This window comes from Pogona vitticeps, chromosome 5 (genome assembly GCF_051106095.1).
Source record: "Pogona vitticeps strain Pit_001003342236 chromosome 5, PviZW2.1, whole genome shotgun sequence".
NCBI classification, from domain to species: Eukaryota; Metazoa; Chordata; class Lepidosauria; order Squamata; family Agamidae; genus Pogona; species Pogona vitticeps.
In genome coordinates this window covers 175865167-175888487 of record NC_135787.1, presented here as the reverse complement: position 1 = coordinate 175888487, position 23321 = coordinate 175865167, and the positions used below count along the sequence as shown (strand labels likewise).

General features: G+C 41.0%; 1 long non-coding RNA gene across 1 annotated transcript; it reads left to right on the top strand.

Moving 5' to 3' along the window:
* Positions 1–274: 274 nt before the first annotated feature.
* On the top strand, positions 275–20129 carry LOC140707697 (uncharacterized). The gene is made up of 2 exons (XR_013536738.1): positions 275–2715; positions 4251–20129. It is a non-coding gene; the product is annotated as an uncharacterized LOC140707697 (long non-coding RNA).
* Positions 20130–23321: the final 3192 nt, after the last annotated feature.

The window sequence follows — 23321 nt, the reverse complement described above, 5'->3', positions numbered from 1 at the left end:
ACAAGCGACGGGAGCTCACTCCGTTGCGTGGATTCGATCTTACAACTGCTTGGTCTTTTGACCCTGCACCCTGCAGCACAGGCTTCTGCGGTTTAGCCCGCAGCGCCACCACATCCCATTTTTTGTGACTAGTTACTTCCAAACTCTAGCAACAATATAGCTGGAAGGGAACCTGAATTTTTCTTTGGAACTGGTCTCAGACATACTTTAATCTCATCTTTGTGACCAGTCAGAGCTCTGAAATCCTAAGCCAAGAATGGCTGAACCAGCCCAGGCTTAGAGGGATTGCCTAGGAATTGGAAAGTGATTAAACAAATATTGATGAACTATTTCTTGTTCCTGGAACCTGAAAGGACTGTGGAAGCCCAAGAGGAAGGTGGAAAGAAATGTGTAAGATTTTCTCCATTGTATGGTTGGTGAATGTCTGAGAAGATTATCACCATGCAAATCCAAGAGTGGTATTTAACTAGTTGAGTTTGTTCCCATTTCATTGGAAGAAAACAGCCTGGATGTTGACATGTTGAATTCTTAGCATCTATTGAAACCTGTGCCAGGCAGGTATCTATGCCAGGGCTTATCTTTAGCTACTTTCAGCCTGGCCTTTCCTGGAAGCTCTTCGCCATCTGCATCAAATGTATCTCACACACCAGCCACTGGAGAAAGACCATGGTCTGATTTTTTGACCAGCGTCCAGCCTCTCTGCTACCTGGCAAAGAGAAGCTCTGAGAAGCTTAATCCTTTAGATCCACTGTACCTCTAGGATGGTGCTGTGACAATAGGGCTTTCTCAAATCAAGAACAATGTTGTTTGAACCATCTGAGGCATACATGAATAGAGGAGTCACCATGCTCGGTCAGGCAAAACATCCATTTCAGCTAGTGCGTCCTCTCAAATAACTTCCCCACGAGAATCATCCACTGCATATCTCTTGCACATAATAATACTAATAACAGGAGTGTGGGAAATGGTTTTAAAACTATAATTCCTAGTGACCATGTTACCTGGAGATTCTGTCATCCAAAAATGAACTTTTCTGAGCAATAATAAGTAGTGAAATCTGCAAGAAAAATGATGCTGTACAACCTTCTCAATGTATTATCTTTTAGGACACATCATTCTTCTCCTCCATTTTTTCTTTTTTTTTTCTGGCTATGGTTTCCAATTTGAAGCTGAACAGCCTCTTGCTAAAAGGCATGCTGAATCCTAAGTGCACTATTGATTTTCAAACATTTTATTTAAAAACAAATAAACAAACAAACAAGTTGTGTTATCCTGCAAAATGTGGAGGTCTCCTGAACATGCTAAACAGACTTGACAATGAGGTTCAATATGTCTTGAATTTTTGACTAAAAGCCTCTAGCTACACAGCAGATAGTACAGCTACCTACAGAGTAAGTAGTACAGGTAACCTACAGAGCAGAATTAGCTTCAAATCTCCTCAGAGCAGACCACCCCTGTTGGTTCTCATCAACTGGCGCTTACATTTTCAACAATTCACTCTGAGACATTGGTAAGAGAAAGAATAGAAGGTTTCATTCACTCACAGTTCTGAACGGATAAAAAAAAGCATACAAAAGAAGAAGAAGACTGTTAACAGGAACAGGGCTTTCCTGACGCATAGTCTGCTTCCAGCAGACACCTGCAGACTACCTTCTAATTGCTTAAACTGCTAACTGCATACTAACTGCATGTAAATACATGACTAACTCTAACTGAATACTGGCTAAAAAAGAGCATGAAAAAAAGACTCTTAAACAGAAAGCTGTGGCTCCCTTCAAAAAGGTACCTGTACTACCTTCTGTGTAGCTAGAGGCTTTAGGTCAAAACTTCAAACCTCATTGTCAAGGAACAATTGGATACTGCTAGATTGATTGACAAACTGCTGGTTCAACTAATGGTCAAAAAGGTGTTCGGCGCTTCAAAGCCCCACCTCCTCTAGTGCGCGCCCACTCAGAGGCATCACCTGGAGGAGGCGGGGCAGAGACGTCTGGCTGCTTCCTACAAATGGGCACCCACCAGAAGAGGGAGGGCTTTGACGTGCCGAACACCTGTTCAGCCAATAAACAAACTGGCACGAACCACTGAACTGGCAGTTTGTGCCCATCTTTAATTGACAGTCACCCCAGCCCAGAACGACCCTCCCAGCCAAACCTCCTAAAGGCAACATACGAGGTTGTAATACTTCCAACAGTACTTACCCCAATGGCTGAAAGAGTGCAAATAGAGAGGACCCAAGGCTGTTCACAAGTGCAGTTAATTTGAAAATGTATCTAATTCACAGCAGATAAACAGAGAATAAGGTGCATGAATCAAAAGCACAATATATGAGAAATCAAAGGGAAATCAATTAATTTCAGACAAAATACAGTGCAATTATTAAGTGAAAGTCATAACAGGAAAATACTGATTAAAGTAGCAGATGAAGTGGTAACATGCAAAATTATCCAATGGCAGTCCTTCATAAACCACTACTTAATTGTTTGTTTTATTTACTTTCACCCCTAATCTTCTACCAGCCCTCCAGTTCAGGCTCCCTATGCCGCCAGCTGTTTTGCATTCTTCAGCCTAATGAGAGAAGGAAAGATGCATAGCTACCTCTGCCAGAGGACAGGTTCCTGAAGACTCAGAGGGATGTGGAGAAAAACTGGTCCAGGAAAATTCAGACCAAAAAAAAGAAAGAAAGAAAGAAAGAAAAGAAAACTACAAAATTAGCAAGTAAACTTTCTATTCCTCGCTCTTTCTCTCATCCTCATGTCTTCTTTCTTTCTGTCCTTGTGCATGTGTGTGTTTCTCTGTTTTGGAGGAATAAAAATGAAATAACAATAAAGGAAAGGAAAATCAGTGTTCACTCAGAGCAGTATGCCGGTCAAAAAAACCCCCAGCCCATGAAAACCTAGCTCTGTGTATAAATGTCAAGGGAAAATTCTAATCAGGAAGATGTAGGATCTCCCAAATGTTGTAACCTAACCCACCTTAAGAGCTCACATTTCTCCAAAAGTTAAGACAAAAAAGTAAAGGAAGGCCCTACAGGAATCAAAATATGTATGTATGTATGTATGTATGTATGTATGTATGTATGTATGTATGTATGTATGTATGTATGTATGTATGTATGTATGTATGTATGTATGTATGATGATGATGATGATGATGATGATGATGATGATGATGATGATGATAATAATAATAATAATAATAATAATAATAATAATAATAATAATAATAATAATAATAATAATAATAATAATAATAATAATACAGGAGGTAGCCTAAATTATTACATCAGTATTTATTTATTTATTTCCCTCACCATCTGGCAACCAGGCCACTCTGGCCAGCTAACAACAGTATTAGGAACAATAGGTAAAGGTAAAGGTTCCCCTTGACATTTTAGTCAGTCGTGTTTGACTCTAGGGGGCAGTGCTCATCCCCGTTTCCAAGCCGTAGAGCCAGCGTTTGTCCGAAGACAGTTTCCGTTGTCACGTAGCCAGCGCGACTTAGATTCGGAACGCTGTTTACCTTCCCACCGAGATGGTACCTATTTATCTACTCGCATTTACATGCTTTCAAACTGCTAGGTTGGCAAGGAGCTGGGACAAAGCAACGGGAGCTCACTCCGTCGCGTGGATTCGATCTTACAGCTGCTGGTCTTCTGACCCTGCAGCACACAAAGGCTTCTGCGGTTTAGCCCGCAGCGCCACCACGTCCCTATTAGGAACAATATTAAAAGACAATTTTAAAAAAATAACTTAATGCATAACAAATAGGGAAATTAAAGCATATGGCAATAAAGGTGATTAAAAGGGTGATGGAGAGGATGGCAAAAATGAAGGTAAAAAGGGAGGGCTAGATCTTAGTGCTCTGGAAAAGCCTGATGGAAGAGCTTTTCCATCCAGTGAGGGTGCCAGGCGGATCTCAATGGGCAGATTGTTCCATAGGTGGGGGACGGCCACTGAGAAGACCCAGTTTCTTGTTCTTTCACTCCGGGCCTAGATGGGTAATATATCTCAAACCACTGGCTGAAGAGGGAACTGAAACCACACCTTCCCCCACAAGTGTCTTGCAAATGGTAGACTACAGCTCTCTCCATCTAAGAATCAGCACCTGGCCCCCAACAGCAGCCATGAAACTTTAGAACTTTAATATAAACATATAATTTTGAAGGAGAACTTGGTGCACTGCCTGAGGAAGGTGAATTATCATCAAAAGCTCACTGTTTTTTGTTTTATTTTCTTAATGGTCTGATAAAGGTATCACCTGTTCCTCCATCAAAACAGAGTGGTGTTCAAGGAGTTCAACGGAGTTCATGGAGCATCTTTGACACTCCACAAAGCCCAACTGTGTCCAGAAGACAACTGTGTTCACTCAAGAAGAGCCACCAAAACCTGTACCTCAAGTCCACAGGTGGAATGTGCATCAGTAGGCATTCTTTTAAAAAGAGAAGACTTTGTTTTTATAGCAACTTTTAGACAGAACGCTAAGAATAAGACAAGAGGGAAGACAAGGTAATTTGTTTCAGCACTTGACAGGCTGTGATATTCCATAACTGGCAGAAACGAAGGGAAGACCCTTTGAATTTGCATGATGAGTGGCAATAATTTGAAAGCTAAAAAAAAGAAAAGCATTTCAATGGAAATGTTCAGAACTGAACAGTGCATTTATTAAAGCAGCTTCCTGAGTAGGTACTGGGCGAAAGATACACACACGCACAATTTCACCACAGAGCTGCTTTACGTAAGCAATAAAACTGGGAATCATGACTATTTCTACTGCTTTTTCATAAGGCATGCTGTGAGTGTATTATGGAATTAAAGGGCAGATACATTCCAAAATATATACATGGCAATACTGGTCTGTACCTGATTCTGACTTAGGACAATTAGATCAATTCTCAGGAAATGGTCATGATCCAAAAATGTTTAATGCAGAGCTACAATCCAGCTGTTTCTCATTTGGAACATCCCGCCAAATGGGCATTAGATTTACTTGATTACGTAATACTTCTTTTACTTGCTGGGTGAACTTAAATGAAAATTGAGAATTTTACATCACAGATTCAAACTATGAAAAATGAACTAAACATTTGCTATATTGATACAGTGGTGACAGCTCAATTCTGCATTCCATAAGTGAAAAAGCAGGGCTGCCACAACCTTTTAAAAAATTTTGAAACTGGAACTCAGATCAACACCAAATTTGGTACAGATGTAGCAGACAGTCTGCTCTGTGCCAAAGGTGGGGACATTTGGGCACATGTTTTTCAAATTATGATTTTTTAAAAGGAAAAGCTGTTTCCCCCCCCCCCCCGTATCAGTTTGCATTCGTTTAATACAGCAAATATTTAGTTCAAAGTTTTGTAGTTTGAAGCTACATTCAAACTGCATGTACATTTGTTGAAAAACAGCCCTGAAAATTGCTTTATGTTTGGGTAAAAAGTAGATAACTGATGAAAAAAGGAGTCAGCTTCTGGAATTTTCTCTTACTTGGTGTCACTTTGTGATTGTTACTGAGTAGAAGAGGGTATCCTGTAGACCATCTTGACTGCTGCCATTGGTGTTGTCAACATTCAGGCTGCCCTTTGCTACATAAAGCTTGGCATCCTTTTTCCGGCTGGCAACATAGGCATGATACTGTGCAGCATTATTGTTCCATTTCTTGTTTTTTTTAAAATCTTGGTACAGAAACACAATATTCCACATTCATAACCAGGTTTTTTTTTTTTTTTTTTGAAGAATTGAATTTAGTCTCAGCACTTTATAACATACCTCTGTGCATACATATGGATATGGGTATTGTGAATATGTATGTTCTCCGCCTCCTAAAAATAAGATATACATGCAATTAAATCTTCATAAATGTTTTTGCTTTTAGCACACTGAAGATTTGTTACTTTGCTGGTGCAGGTAGTTTCTTCACCAGTGCAGAATGGAACTGTCCCATGCCTTTGTTGTATTCATAATTGCTATAGCCATTTCAATGCCTAAATTGCAAACCCTCCGATGATGAACCTCTTTGTACTTAGCTAGGCTGGTCCTGGGGTGGCAGACATGCTTTTAACCAGTAGGACCATCTTCAAAACCTTATTATTAAAATCTTTAAGAACTTCTGCTCCACTGGCAGAGCCTTTAGGAGCTTAGGGAGATCACAGAGGAGAATTATGCAGATTTTTTACAATGGTCAGAACCCTATTGGCTACTTACAATGGTGTAAATATACTGACATAAATTGTGATGCTGAATTGCAGTTAAGTAATGAGTTTCTGCTTGAACCTCTCATTGCGCATTCAGTAAAAGATGTACACAGCAACTTGTTAAATAGCAGCAGTTTGCCACTGCAATTCATGTCATTGCATTTAAACTGGCTGTATACATTAAATGTATGGTCACATTTTTCATATTTATTTAATTTCAGTTTCTTTGGGCCATGCAGCCAGTCTTATGTTTTTTGGGGCACTGGTCCTTTTGTTTTACTCTTTTGGGTCATTTACTTTCAGGTTTCCTCATTTGGCCAAAAGCCCTAAACAACTTGCAGGAAAAGCAGAAGCCAGACAACAGAGAATCAATCTACTACAAAAGCAGGGAACAGCAGAGAAACAAAAATAATCATCAGACACATGCAGCCACTAGTTTATACTATCACATTCACACAGCCCAGTGGCACACTGGCACAGTCACAGCGTCCTCCCCCCTGCCTGCCCACGCATCATCACAGAACAAAACAAAACAAAACACACAGACCCAAACCCTACTAGAATGTGGAGATATTTCTCTCACTCTCTCTCACACACGCTTTCGCTCCTCATCTTTAAGATCAGTAGACAGCCAAGGCAGGCGGCAAAAATAATCCAGTCCAGAAACTTCCTCACGTACATGAATGATTGAAGCAAAGAAACACTTGCTCTGGCTTTCAACATGTTCCTCTCTCCCCTCCCTTCATGTACTGTACATCTGAAAGGCCCATCCTATTAACGAACAGGAATCTGGCCAATCTTATTTTGTGTTGTTAGGTGCTCTCAACTTGCACCTGTCTTATGGTGACTGTAGCGTTCTCCATCTATTAGATCTATGGTTCTTGTTGTATTATGTAATGGTTTATGAATATTCATATTGCTGTGAGGCAGAGCTATAAGAGGCGGAGTCAGAGAGTCAAGAGGGGGATTAAGTGAGAGGGTCAGTAAGAGAAATGTAAGAGAGTCAGACAGAGTAATAGAGTGTGTAGTTTGAGAAATTTAGGAGTGATTAGCTACTGAAGATATTAATGAATCTCTGTAATCAATAAACCAAAGTTTTATTTAATAGAACTTGAAGTGTGGACCTGAATCTTTCTGAAGTAAATGGTGGTGGCAGCAAGTGTAAAAGAAGAGAGTGTTTGCCTTCGTGTGCTCTGTGGCTTGAAGATCAAGCAAGGGGCACGAAGGTGGACGCCACAGTGACCCTAAACGGATTTTTAAAGTTATATATATTGAGATATTTAAGGAATGGTTTTATCAATGCCATCACTCCCAGCAATTTTGAACTCAGGACTCTTGAGACCTGATTTGTCAATCTATCCATTGCACAACATTGGCTCTCATAAGACTGCAAAAATCTTTACAATGCTTTATATGGCCCATTTGCTTCAGTGGAGCTGAACCAAACATGGCAATATCAACCCCAGTTTGAGCCAAATGCTGAGGTTGATGGAAGGACAGGAGACAACCTTTCCTTCCTCTGTTGCCCTATCTTGCCACTTACTGCAGAAAGCCAGTTCTCTCTGTGTGTGGTTAAAAACTTCCATCTTGTGACAGTATGTGATCATACCTAGAACTCCTGAACTATCTCTCATTTTTTGGCACTCCAGTATGAACGAAGAGGCCTGCTCATTAGCAAGACAATGTCTGACTGAGTTCATGTGAGAATCTGTACAGTAGGTTGGGTACTAGAAGTTTGACCCTTTATGGCCTTTGACATGCTAATTAGAACAAACTGAGCTGTTAGTGGGTGTCATTATGAGCACAGGCCTCTCTTTTCTCTTTTGCCTCACATTCTGTCCAGAACTTAAACTCTGTGATTCTGTTCTTGTGATTACCTATGGCTGTGAAGTCTCATGGCTTCAGAGGTCTGCACCTTATTGGTATATGTAGCATTCATTAGCTCACCCTGTTGCTTCGTCCTATTGCATATATTTCCAGAAGTAGTTCTCAGATTTTTTTTATTCCTATTATCAATATCCTTTGAAATAAATCTGCCTCCATCCAAATGTGTGCTTCGAATGCATACTTTATGAGGAATAGTTGGGTGCTGGATACATTGAGCCTCAAGAAGAAGGACTGAAGAATGATAGAGTAACCAACCATCTTCCATATCGGAAGGATGTCACATGACAGATGGAGCGAGCTTGTTTTCCTATGGCTCCAGTGGGTAGAATATGAAGTAGTGGATCAAAATTACAAGAGCTTTGGCTTAAACCAGTGGTTCTCAACTTTGAGTCCCCAGACGTTCTTGGACTGCAACATCCAGAAGCTTCACTACTAGCTAGCTATGTTGGCAAAGGCATCTAGAAGTTGGAGTCCAAGCTTGTTTGAGGACCCATGTCTGGGAACCACTAGCCTAAACAGAAGATGCTCCTGGGTTGTTTGGCAGTGAAACGGACTGCCTCGGAAAGTGGTAGACTTCCTTCCATGGACATCTTTAAACAGAAGTTGAATGGTTATTTATGGGGAATATTTTATCTGTGGTTCCTGTTTAGGCAGAGGGCTGAACTAGATGATTCTATGATCCTATGATTCAACCAAACAATCAGCTAGAAATGAATTTTGCCATACAGTAGGTATAAAATTAGAGATGTGGACGAATATTAAAATGGATCAGTTTTTCCGACGAATATAGCTGATTCATTAAATATTTGTCGATCTGTATTTGTGTGTTCCAGACACCCCCACGAATATGAAGGGATGAATATTTACCAGTTTTTATTTGTCCTTTGTGTTAAAAAACAATACAAAACACCATTCTGCCTACAGGCCACTGATCACCTAATCGAAGGCAGAAAGGCAGCCACCACCCCACACAGCCACCCAATACCACAGCCTACCCACCCACCCTCTTCTTTTCCTTACCTTAGGCCCCACCCCCCCGACACCCTCTTACCTTAATCGCTGCTGCCAAGGTCTTCTGCTCTTAGCCTGCCTTAAGGGAATCCTGTCTGGCCTTTGCAACGATGGCAGCTCCAGCTTCTCTACCCTAAATGAAGCCACAGCTGCCATCTTTGCAAAGGGCAGCCAGTCTCCTTTTTTACACACTGTGGCTGCGAAGGCCTGATGGAGACCTGGCAGCAGCTATTAAGGTAAGGGGGTGTTGGTGGGAGTGGGGTGGGGGCTAAGGTAGGGAAAGGAAAGAGGTGTGGGGGTAAGCTGTTGGGGTGACTGGCTGTGTGGGGAGGGTGGCTGCCTATCAGCTTCTGATCAGTTGATCGGTGGCCGGTAGGCAGAATGGGCTTCTGTGCCATGTGGTAAACTCTCCTGGGGGGATCCAATTTGTGGGTGAATAATCCAGATGTCCGATATCCAATCTTCACCAAAGTCGGCATGCATGTTGAGGAAAGACATAGGAAGCTCTGTTGTGATTCTGGAGTCTCTAAGTAGCTGGGGGGAACTTTCCTTGGGGGTCCTCTTTGTATATAACTCAGGGTCCGTGATCCAATGTTCACCGTACTTTCAGAAGTTGTAGAAAAGCATCTGGGGAAGCTTCCCTACCAATTTGGTGTCTCCAGGTCATCGGGGGCCATATAGCCATTTAAAGTGCAAATGAATTGGATAGATTCATTGATTCGTTGAAGAATATTCATATTTGTTGATCCATTAACCTTGAATAACGGATCAAAATGAATCACAATTTTTTTTATTTGTCCCCATCTCTCTATAAAATCCTTATCCTTATTGTCCTCGCTTTACTAGTTTACAGCATGCATGTATTTAAAGGCTTTTGGTCAACCCAGTTCAGTTTGGCTCACTGGAATGTAAAAACCAGGGTTAAACATATAAATATGGGGCTAAATCCCATAGTAGCCCCAACCACAGTCAACCTAATCCAGTCAGTGTTAGCAGTTTAAAATCACAGCAGATGATTTTCTCCTTATGAAGGATTGGACCAGAAGCTCCAGCATAGTAAGGCACACAGGAAGACACCAGGAATAAGTGCAGAGAATATTTATTTGCTGTACATATTTACATAGCGCTCACAGGAACATAAACATAGACATTCAGCAGCCAAACAGGCAGAATGCAAGCATGACAGTCAAGATAGAACTCTGAAGGGCACACTAACCAGCCTCTTAATTTATATTACCTCCAACCAATCAAATTAGTGGTTTGCCTCATTGTAGTTAATTCCACAGGGCTGTGTCCTTCTTATCACATAGGCAGTGACTAAATAACTCCACCTGCACTAACCTGTTGTTAATTACATTTCTTCTTCTTAAAGACCTAACAGTCAGTAGGACTTAATGAAGTGATGACTAACCGGTCTCATTCATTTTAATAGGTCTGGTCTCATTGCAACTAACATAGAATCTCACCCATGAAATGTTCTCCTGTAATTCCATTACTGCATGGACTTCCTTAATAGCATTTTGAGAAGATCATTCTGTCCCATGTTTTTGGATTCCATGCAAACATACGTTCCTATGGGTTGTCAGGTTTTCTTTTTGCTACACTGACAGCAGCAAGACTTGTTCTGTTATTTATGCTTTTGTAACCGTCTATGGGACATTGTGGCATTGCAGGTTAAACTGCAGAAGCCTCTGTGCTGCAAGGTCAGAAGACCAGCAGTCGTAAGATCGAATCCATGTGACGGAGCGAGCTCCCATTGCTTGTCCCAGCTCCTGCCAATCTAACAGTTTGAAAGCATGCAAATGCAAGTAGATAAACAGGTACCACCTCGGTGGGAAGGTAATGGTGTTCCATGTCTAGTTGCGCCGGCCACATGACCACAGAAACTGTCTATGGACAAACACTGGCTCTACGGCTTGGAAATGGGGATGAGCAATGTGCCCTAGAATTGGACATGACTGAACTAAATGTCAAGAGGAACCTTTGCCTTTACTGTCTATGATATTGTATTTCAGGAAGTACCTGTCTCTTTGACCAAAAGACATTGTTGTGCATTGTGCTGGCGAGCCGTCCTATTTTCAGGGTGGGGAATGAGAACACCATTGTGAAATATACAAATAATGGGCAGGATCCTGTTGGCCCCTTCAGCTCATGGGATATTCCATGTTATGAAGAGTTGGGCAGTTCCCAAAGGTAAATAAAGAAATTTTGGCTAAACTTCTCTTGATTAGCTGAGTAAGTCACACTAGATTTAAGCCCATTGAAGCAGTGGGAATTGGGTGGATCAACTCTTGGTAAGTTCCATTGATTCAAACGGACCTACTCTACTTGGACTACTCATGAGAAAAATACCGTAAGTCACAAGTAGGCAACAACAAGTTCAAAATACCATACAAGACGATATATTTAAAAAAAAAACAAGCATTGGTCAGGAGTAAAAACAATCGTTAAAACATTTAAAAATATCTAAATTTGAAAAATACAATCCCCTCATGACACTTATTATAAACCTGCCTGGAAAGGAAGGTGTTTGCCTGATCATGGAAGGACGAGAGGAGCCAACCTAGCTTCTTGGAGTAGTTTCCGCCCCGCCCCCCAAAGCTTGGGATCAGCCACTGAAAAGGCCCTCTCTTGTCTCCTCACCAAACAAGCTTGGGAAGGTGGTGAAACCAAGAGAAGGGCCTCCTCAGAAGGTCCTAATGTTGGAAAAAAAAGCTTTGAGACACAGAGACAAAATATAAATAATAATCTTTATCTAGTTCTCTTAGGAAAAGCGTAAACAGGACATCCTAAGAAAACAATAAAAATACTAAAATTACATTAAAAACATATAAACAGTAAAAGAAATTAAGGCAGCAGCAGGTCAGGCAATGCCCACAAACTCAGGCAAGCACACACAGTCTCTGCCTCAGTCAGTCAGTCAGCACCATTGAAGAGAAGGTGAGGGAAAGAGACAAAGCTTTATAGAGCCTCATTGATTATAAGGGACAGGTGAGGTCTCTAAGGATATTAACCCACACTGGATAGAATGTTATATCTTGCCAACACTTAAAAGCTTAGTAGGTGCAATATGAGGTAAAATGCTCCTTCAAATAACTTGGATCCACACTGTATAGGCCTTTATAGGTAATAGCCAGCACTTTTAATTGAGCCTGGAAATAGACTGGCAACCAATGAAGCGGTTATAATAAGGGAGTTATATGCTCCCTCTAACCAGTGCATATCAACAGCCTGGCTGCAGCATTTTGAAGCAGCTGAAGTTTCTGAACACTCTTCAAAGGCAGTCCCACACACAGCACATTGCTGTAATCCAGATGAGATATAACCAAGGCATGTGTCACCATGACTAAATAGGACAGCTCATCTTTAACTGGCCACTGCTGAGACCTGTGCATCCAAGCTCAGGGTTGAGTCCAGGAGCACTCCCAAGCTGCAAATATGACTTTTCAGAAGGAGTCTAATCCTGTCCAGTACAGACTGGATCCTTATCCCTTAATTTGCCTTGTGATGGACCAGGACCACCTCCATCTTGTTTGGATTATGTTTACGTTTGTTAGCCCTTGTCCAGTACATTACTGATAACAGGTACTGGTCTAGGTGCAAAACTACTTTCTTGGAAGGGGAAGGAAAGATATAGTTGGGTGTGATTAGCATACCTCTCCCAGTGTTTTCATGTACATGTTGAATAAGATGGCGGACAGAACAGGGACAGAACAGACACCACAGGTAAATATCCAGGGTGTCAAACAGGATTCCATCCCCCAACACCACCTTCTGAGTTTGGCCATCTAGGAAGGATTGGAACCACTGTAAGGCAGAACCTCCAAGACTCATCCTAGAAAGGCACCCCAGAAGGTTACCATGGTTGAAAGTATCGAAGACCGCTGAGAGGTCCAGCAGAACCAACAGGGACACACTCCCCCTATCCAATTTCTGCCATGGGTCCTCCACCAAGGTGACCAAAGCAGTCTCTGTTCTTTAACCGGGACCTACTCTAAAGCAATTTACTGTGCTAAGCAACAGGATTTCAACCATAACTGGTTAGCTCTTTTCACAAACCGAGGAACTGTCCAACTGTTTGTATAAGGGCTGTTGTGTGAGTGGAAACTACAGATAAAGGTTTGCTGTCTATATCTTTGTATCTTCCAGACCCATGTGTTGATCACTGCAGTTTCTGAGATTTCTTGTCATTTCCAGGAAAAGAACTGCAGTCCTCTGTAGAGAATTGAGGAAAATATTGATAATGGGGCATTGTAGCTTTGAGGGTTTAAAGAAGGTGTTCAGAAAATCTTTTATGACTCTGCTATGTGATATGTAGAGATGGAATAGGGATTCAGTAGTCTCTCTCAAGGTAGCCATTTTGTACGCCCAAGGATTCATTAGAAGAAGAAATATAATCACCTTAGGAATTCACACTAAATGCAAAACTTTCAGAGGAAGTCAGAGAAATGAGTGCACAAAATAATTCTGACATTTTAAAAAAATACAAATCAGCAGTGTGTGCGCAACTGAAGATAATTACACACAAACACTCTTTATTCGATGGACAAAAAATGAGGCAAGATGTAAAAACTGCTGAATGACTTTCAATATAACAAGAAAAAAGTCTTGTCACCCAATGTGAAATGTGTTGTCTAACTATAGGCAAAATCCTGGCAGCATCACTTTTACACTAATTGACATTTCTGTGTTGCTGCTTTCATTATTACAAGGAGAATGTAGGTGAGATTTGGAGGCACAGAATGAGATCAAGACAGAGATTTTCACACTTCTGTTGAAGGGAGGCAGATGGCTACCAGAGAAAGTGACTTATTAGTAGTTGTTACTTAGAAAAATGGGATATCCGCAAAGGGATGTCACATGAGGAGAAATAAAACCAACTTGTATAGACAGCCATAGGTGAATATGAGAAGCAGGAGAGGTGTAAGTCAAAAAGAGAGGTTGAATGGTTCAAGAGATCACGAGACACACAGGCTGCAATCCTGTTGGGTAACTATGCCTGAGTAATTTGACAGTACACATGACATAATGGTCGTAGCACTAAGGCAGAAATGCTATTCATAACACATCTCCGCATGGAGCAATCAGTTGAAGCAAGAACTATCTGAACATTTGCACAATGAAATTGTGCAATTCTCCTTGCCTGGGCAGAATGTCCAACGCATTTATGCAGGGATAACCAACCTCTTCTCTCTTTCTTTCTCTCACTCACTCCATCCTCTCTACCAATTTGTCCTCATCCATCCTAGAACTAAATCTGCTTCCTGTTATCCTTTCACCACCTTCTGGTTTGGGATCCAAAACCTTTTGGTCTCCAAGGAGAAAAGAATCCTCATGTGATGCCTTCACATATCCACAGATGATGGTGGATGGAAAACCACCAAGCGTTGTTGAAGTTTCACTTGCCTGCTTTAATGTACTCCTCACTTCTCTTCCATCCCATAAGGTTATGGACATTTCTATATATTTTCCCAGTGCTGGATATTGGACTGCAACCAATGAAGCGGAGGTGGTCAATTTTGGTCAAGGTAGGTTCCACATTTTTAACTCCAGGCCTTTCTAACTGGATGCAAATGCAGTAAATCCCTTGTTCCTTCATGAGTTACTAGGATCATGATAAACTGGGACCAGGAAGCTGGATCTTTTGCTTCATCTGAATGAGCTCATTGTCAGTTATGGTCTACTAAGAACATTTGGGCAGTACTGCAGAGTGTGAATTTTGGTTAAATTCCTCTAGCTGCACAGCAGAAGTGCAGGGATTCACAGAGTAGAATAGTTTCAAGTTTCCCCAACTTAGTCCATCCCTTTTTCCTGGTCAACTGGCACTTACAGTCTCAATAGCTCACTCTAAGACATTTGAAGTAGAAAGAACAGTGAACAGATAGCAGCAAGCTAAAAACATGACTGACTACTTGCAAGAGGCCTCAACAGACTCACTGCTTCCAATTGACTCAAGAGAGGGAAAGAGCACAGCAGAGAGGTAGGGTTCTCTTTGACTCAGAGGCAGCACATTGGTTAGTGCCGATAGTGACTGACAGTCACCCCAAGCCCAGAAAGGTCCCTCCCAGACACACCTATTAGAAGCAGCAGCCAAAGTTGCAAAAAAAAAAAAAAACCCTCTAACAGGCAGCTGGCCAGTATTATTTAAAAATATGACGGGTTGATACCAGCCACAGAACTAAATACGAGAGGAATAAGTTTTTGTTTCCTGTTCATGTATTTTTAAAATGCAGAGAGAGCCTTCCTTTGTTGTTCTTACAAAATATAACAAATAAATAGCACAAGTATAAATTCTACTCGGAAGAGCTTGCTAGATTCCCTTATGATTCTGTGGCCTAGAAGAGTGAATAAGAGGCCTGTCAATCAACATCTCAAGCTATAAAGAAAGAAATGCTTTGCAAGTTGATGCTTGAAGAAGATGTCATCAAGTTGATCATGATGTCTATAAATATTCTGCTCAAATGCTGCCACATCATCCATGTACAGATACCATAACAATAGGATGTGGGAGAAAGTCTCCTCCCTGCCGTATATATTCACATAATTCTGCAATTATGAACATTTTCAGATGGTCTTTTAGTAAATTGCCTCATTACTTTAAAGAACAAAATGACCTCCTTCTGTCTGAAAGATTTTCCTCATCACTGGCGGGTAGGTATTGGGACTTAGAGATGTGAAAAAGTCTAGATTTTGCAGTTTCTCCAAATTCCATCTGTGTTCTCATCCCAATCTTTATATATTTACATAGTAATTATGTGCTGTCAAGTCAATTCTGATTTATGGTAGCCCTCTTTAGGGTTTTTCAGGTAGAGAATACTCAGAAGTGGTTTAGCATTCCTTTCTTCTTAAGGTGTCCCAGAACTATACAGCTTGCCTAAGGTCACAAAGGCTGCCTCTTCTCCCAGGAAGCACAGTGGAGAATTGAACTCCCAGCCGCTGGCTACACAGTCAGATATCTTAAACCTGTCCAACCAGCCAGATCTTATTCCTTTTCTGTATTTCCCACTTACCTTTTATATCGATAAATATACAGCATTTTCCTAATGTCTACATTTTTATCTATTTTCCCAGTTGAATAACTGGGAAGTATTTTCCCCCTAGCTGTACACAGTCGTAGCTGCTCATGTTTTTAAAAATGCATATGCCATCTTCTTTGAAATACACTTCGTATTTCCAAAATGAAGTCTACTTTTTCTCCCAGTGAGTTCCAGGAGGAATGAAACAAGTGCTTCTTCACTAGGTGTTGACCATCTCAACTGTAATGAAATTATTTCCCATATCAGTTGTTTAGGCATCTGGCTGCAGAGTCAGAAGTTGGGAGTTTGATTCCCCCACTGTGTCTCCTGCAAGTAGAGCCAGCCTGTGTAGCCTTGGGAAAGCTGCACAGCCTCAGGGCGCCCCCAGAAGAAGGGAATGGTAAACCACTTCTGTGTATTCTATTTATTTAAAATATTTTTACTCCTCCTTTCTCTCTAAAAAGGACCCAAGCTGGCTTACATTATTAAAAGATAATATTTGCAGTTAAAAACAATGAGTATACGAAGGCAGCTTACATAATTAAAAGACAATATTTATGTTAAAAACGCTAACTATACAAATACTAAAAAGGACCAAACAAATGCCACATTGAATGACAGTAAGCAAAGCAACACCAAAAATACATATAGAGCAGTAAGGCACAACAATCCATTTAAAAATTCGACTCCCGAAGCCGGTCACTGAGCAAAAGCTTGCCCGAAGAGAAAGGTCTTTATCTGCTTGCAGAAGGACAGCAAGGATGGGGTCAGTTATTATTTAATTAGGCTGAAACTCTAGGTTGTCTGTGAACAACAGTGAATAGATTCGGACTACTGTACTATATCTGTAGGGGACGTGGTGGTGCTGCGGGCTAAACTGCAGAAGCCTGTGCTGCAGTGTCAGAAGACCAGCAGTCGTAAGATCAAATCCATGCAACGGAGTGAGCTCTTGGTGCTTGTCCCAGCTGCTCGCCAACCTAGCAGTTCGAAAGCATGTAAAAATGCGAGTAGATAAATAGGTACCACCTCGGTGGGAAGGTAAACGGCGTTCCCTAGTCACGCTGGCCACATGACAATGAAAACTGTCTTCAGACAAACGCTGGCTCTACAGCTTGAAAAATGGGGATGAGTACCGACCCCTAGAGCTGGACACGACTGGACTTAAAATGTCAAGGGGAACCTTTACCTTTACTATATCTCTGAAGAGCCCTGATTTTCAGGACTATGCTATACATCAGAGTGATCAGGGCGGAGGGCTGGGGAGGTGCTCATTCACCCCATTCCCCATCTCCACAGCCTAGACCTCTGGGGGCTGTACTTACAACTTTCAAAATTAGGAGGTCACTTCTGGTTTTGCAGGGAAAAATGAAGAAGAAAATTGCTTTTGAGTCCCAAAAGATGCACTCTTTGAAACAGCTTTAAAATAATGACCTGCACCATCTGGTGGCTTCAGGGGGGTATATTTCTCTGGGGGGGGGGCGATTTTTGTACAATTAGAAGAAATGGGATGGGGATAGAGGGCTCTGTGGTCGGCGACTCGTGGGCTTTATAAGCCCTTCCCAGCTGTCAATAGCAAAGATAGGTATGTTGAATGAAGGCATCAAAAGAGGATGGTTGAACAGCACGGACAATATGGTTTAGCCTTCAGGGAGAGATGATTTGGTTTCTCTTTACACCTGAATACAGAACAGGGCATTGGTGCTGAGTTCCATAAAATCTTTGGTGAGAAGTTTGATACACTGTTCTGAAAAATAAAACAAAATATATAGCTAAGGTTTCAGAAATCCAGTTCTCAACTATCAGATCTTATGTTTAACCTCACAACACAATGAGAAAGAACTGCCTGAGACATCATCTCCTCCGTGCAAGGAAGGTAATGAGAGCCCTCTTCATCACTGAAGTCCTAATTGCCATCTGTGTTACCTGGTTTGCTGGCTCTGCCTGGATCTTCTCATTATAGGAAACATCTTAATCACTATGCAATAGTAAAGTGGGTGTAATATTGTGACAACACCTTCCAATACAATGAGCTGCAGATGAACAGCAGAGCCCCCTGCTTGGGGACAAACTTTGCTCCTTATTTTGCTCTCACTAGCTTTCTCTTTAAACCACCTCTCTCTCTTTCCCAGCTGTGCTTCCATCGCATCCATTACCAAGAGATCCCACTGTGGGTTTCGAGGACATTAAATATACTTGACGAGCTCATTAATTTTGCCTGTTGCAGTTTCAGTCCACTTACAATGAGGAAGCAAGAGTTCTCAGCTGTAGTGACCAATAGTAATTTCGGCTGAATTTTCTTTCTTACAATGTCTGCATGGCGATCCTTTTATATTTTTGCATATGAATAAAGAAAGGCAGAGCCAGAAGGATTTTTAAGTAAGAGATGAATTTGTGATGTTGAGTGTGAAATAATACTTACACAGAATCTTGTAGCATCTTATAGACTAACACTCGGGGAGAGGGAGATAAGCTGACATGGACTCTGTCCCACTTCTTGAGATGCAGAATGTGATATGTTTAGTTACTTCAGCATTTTAAACAACATTTTAAGGGCTACATCCTCCTAAAATCAACAGATAGAAAATAAAAAGAAGGTACAACATATCTAACAACAACAACAACAACAAAAAGGTTCTGTGTCAGCTCTGGGACTAACTGATTTATTTTAGCATGACTTGTCATGATCTAAACAGACTGAGGTTGGCTATCTTTTTGAAAATAGATACAAGTTACATATGACTGAGTCAGAATAGAAGGCCAGAAATACCTTACAATTTTGTTCTGTCAACTCAGGAAATCAATACAGAGATGCCTTCAAGGCCTATCTAAAACTCAGAATTGAAGAAACAAGATGGAGGTCCATTGGAGGGAAGTTCTAAAGATCTGGGGCCATCACTGAGAAGGTTATGCTCCTGCATGCAAACCTCACTGATATTTATTTATTTATTTATTTATTTATTTATTTATTTATTTATTTATTTATACATACATACCCCACCCATCTGGTCAATTGACCACTCTTTTAATGAGGAATAATCAAGAAAGACCAATCGAGAAAGGAAAATCTTAGCTTTTGGAGGGGATCATTCATATAACCTGGCCCTCAGTCATGAAGGACTTTAAAGACTGCAAAATACTCTTTGAATTTTCCAGGTGGAACTCCTTATGCCTTTTCCTATCCTTTATGAGTTCTGCAACCCTGAGCACAAAAAATTGAGATTGCTCACTCCTTTTGTCTTGCTTCATAAAGTGAAAGCCTGGGGCTGCTAAGGTTCAGTTTTACATTTTTCATGGTGTTAGTTGTATATTGGGGGGGGGGGGAAGGTGATGTTGGCATTACCAAGGCATACACAACTATCTATGGAGGGAGATCAAAATTATTTTCTTGCCTGTTTTCCTACACTGTGGTGTGGCTCTAGGAAGACTTTTGTCATGTTTGCTTCTTTTGCATAAAATAATAAAAAAGTATTTACATTCCAAATGTGAGGAGTTCCTGATTTTTCAAAAAATGTTATTGAAACAGACCTGAAATGAAACCAACACCACCATCAGACTCCATTTGTGCTGTCAGTAAAAGTGGATTTGTAAACCTGAGTTGTATAAGCAAGATCATCCACATGCAGTATTAATTTATGTCAAATAATCCACTCTGGTGTCAAGATCCAGTTTTACCTTTGCAGGATTAAGGGATGACAAAATCTGTCAGTCAGATTCTGCTTTTAAAAAATCTCAAGTTCCTTCCATCTGAATTTGTGAAGACATTTGTGAAATTTGGCAAATTCTTAAAAAAATTGCAAATTCTGCAATGGCCAATTTCAAAAGCCAGGGTTATTCCCACCATGGAGGGGATACAAGGATATCTGCAAGCGGAATCTGAAGGCCTTAGGAATGGACCTCAACAGATGGGAAACCTTGACATCTGAGCGTTCAGCCTGGAGGCAGGCATTGCATCACGGCCTCTCCCAATTTGAAGAAACCCTTGTCCAGCAGGTCAAGGAAAAGAGACAGTCCTGAAAGCAGCAAAATCAGGGAGCTGGACAGGGGACAGATTGTATTTGTCTTCAGTGTGGAAGGGATTGTTACTCTCAAATTGCCCTTCTTAGCCACACTAGACACTGTTCCAAGTCCTCTATTCAGAGCACGTTACCATAGTCTTTTGAGACTGAAGGATGCCTAATCTAACTGATCTGTCTATATCAGGGGTGGGCAAAGTGAGATCCGAGGGCCACAAGCAGCACCCTGTCTTGATCTTTATGGCTCCCAGATGTCCTTCACTGTTGAAAGCCATCGTCTAAAATTATGTCATTTGTTGTCCTTGGAAGCTTGCACAATGGTGCAAGGTTCACCAAACACCCACTTTCCCAATCCTAGGACCACAAACCCATGCAAACACACACAATGAAGATGAAATTGGAGGTGAACTTTCTGCATTGCTTGGCTTTGATTTCTGTACTCTGCTTTTCTGAAGGGCTAGTGTGTCCACAAGATGATCCCAGGGGCAGAAAGTCAGCCCCAGGGTATTCGGGAGTTGCCCACTCTGGTATAGGCAGTGGACACAGGGATTCTTTGTAAGAAAGAGAGAGAAGAGACAGTTCTAAATCAGCACTAAGATGGTAAAAGGTACAAAAATTCATACTCAAGATATGATGAAACAAGCACTGAAAGCACAGTAGCAAGATAGACAGAGCTGTTTGGTTTGGATTCTGCTACATTTGTTTTTTCTTTGTTTCCATTCCATTTACAAACTTTTTGGAGAATTTTAGACAAATCCTTACTGAGACAAAAATGAAACAAAATTCTAGCTTATCTCAACTTCCTGCCTTACTGCTTCTCTGGGTGCAAATTTTGGTATTTTACAGATGCTTCAGCTCGGCACTTTACTTGCAGATGCCTAAATGGTTCTGGCCTCCACGAGATGGCGCTCTCCTTGTGCTACTCTCTCTTTCTTGCAAATGCTATTTATGAAAGCACAGCTTTGCTGCACTGGCGATAATTACTTCTACAATCCATCAAAACTAGCCACTGCTCCATAATGCATGCTTTGCACATTGCATGACAGCATTAAAGACATCCTGGCATTGATTTCCCCACCCCACTCCTTAATTAGAGGCCCAGAGAATATAGTCATAGATAATCTGCATTCTGTCAGACACCCATAGGCACAACAACAGGGTAGTCCGCACATTTTATAGAACACTGATCTCTTAATTAGAGACAAAGTGGGATGACTTCTTACAACAGCCAGGGAATTGGAAGCATTTGGCCTAATAAATGTTTCCGCCCAAACAGAAGATCTATACATGGATCTCTGGCTGTAAAGCAGGGGACAGAATTAACAGCGTCAACCCAAATGCAGCTTTGCCTGGAAGGATGAGTTTCCTTAGCAGACTTGGCCATATCCTGTAGAGTTGCTGGTGTGTTCATTTGTTTTGATAAGCAAATTGGCAGCATTCTCTAATTAAGGATCGCCTGAAGCACAGTAATGAAAGATGGTCAACATTCACCCTTATCAATAGTAGAAACCATACTGAAAATACTGAAGGCAAAGTTGAAGCCACAGTCCCTTTCCCAGAACCCCAAATGAACAGCTATAAAACAGTGAAATACTGTATACAGTACTGTATATATTTCCAGCTGCCAACAAAATAAGAAGCAAAGAGCTAGACAGATCTTAATAATAATAGTATAATAGTAGTAGTAGTAGTAGTAGTAGTAGTAGTAGTAGTAGTAGTAGTAATAATAATAATAATAATAATAATAATAATAATAATAATAATAATAATAATAATAATAATAATAATAATAATAATAATAATAATAATAATAATAATAATAATAATAATAATAATAATAATAATAGTAAAGGACTCTATGGATCACTGAGTCCAGCCCCTGTTAAGGAGGCACAGCCAAGAATTGAATTCCTAACTTCCAGCACCACAAAATGGCTGAGCTATCCAGCAGTTCATTTAGAAGGATTTGGATTTCAAAGCTAATTCATCGTTTGCGGAAGCCTGCAAGACATCAGCCATTTGAATGTCATCCTCAAGGCTGCATGGATCAACAAAAACTCCAGAAACAAAATTGATTAGCAGGATTACAAACACCTAGATTTACCTCATGGATTTCAGTAGCAGCTCCGTTCACATACACCTCCTGGAGGGGGAGATGTATAATTACTGACTTATAATTATATAATTATAATTGCCCTAACAGGGCTTTCAAGGTAGGTGAGATATTTAAGAAGTGTTTTTACCAGTTCCACTCCCCCAGTCAATTTCCATGGCTGAGCAGGGATTTGAACCCTGTTTTCCAGAGCCCTCATCCATGACTCTATCCACTACACCACACAGGGGTTTTGGAAGCAGAGATGGCTCCTGAAATTATTGCAGACCAGTAGAATTCCCAGCACTCTGGTGAGCGGAATGTGTGAAGATAAGTTGATTTCTTGCATTCTTGTACGTTTATATTTGTTTGTTCTGCCTTGCATTCTGTTCTAGGGGTGAACTGCATCGTAACTTTTGTAGAATCATAGAACTATGTTAGAATAATAGAATGAGTTGGAAGGGGCCTATAAGGCTATCGGGTCCAACCCTCTGCTCAGTGCAAGAATTCAAATCAAAGCAGATCTAACAGGTGGTTGTCCAATTTTCTCTTGAATGCCTCAAGCATTGAAATGCTCACCACCTCCTGAGGTAATTGCTTCCATTGCCATACTGTTCTAACAGTTAAGAGTTTTTTTTCCTGATATTCAGCCTAAGTCTAAAAAGGAGGATTGAAAATAAAACAGCCAATATTATAAAGCAATTGTACAAAATGCTGGTAAGGCTGCACCTGGAGTATTGCGTACAGTTCTGGTCACTGCACCTCAAAAAAGACATAGTGGAACTGGAAAAGGTGCAGAAGACAGTGACTAAAATGATTACCTCCCTTATGAGGAAAGGCTACAGCATTTTGGGCTCTTTAGTCTAGAGAAAAGGCACCTTTTATATGATTGAGACATATAAAATTATACAGAGGATGGATAAAGTGGATAGAAGGAAGCACTTTTCCCTCTCATGCAATACCAGAACCAGGCGACATCCACTCCAATTGAGTGTTGGGAGAGTGAGAACAGACAGAAGAAAATATTTCTTTACCCAGCCTGTTGTTAGTCTGTGGAACTCCTTGCCACAGGATGTGGTGGTGGCATCTGGCCTTGATGCTTTTAAAAGAGG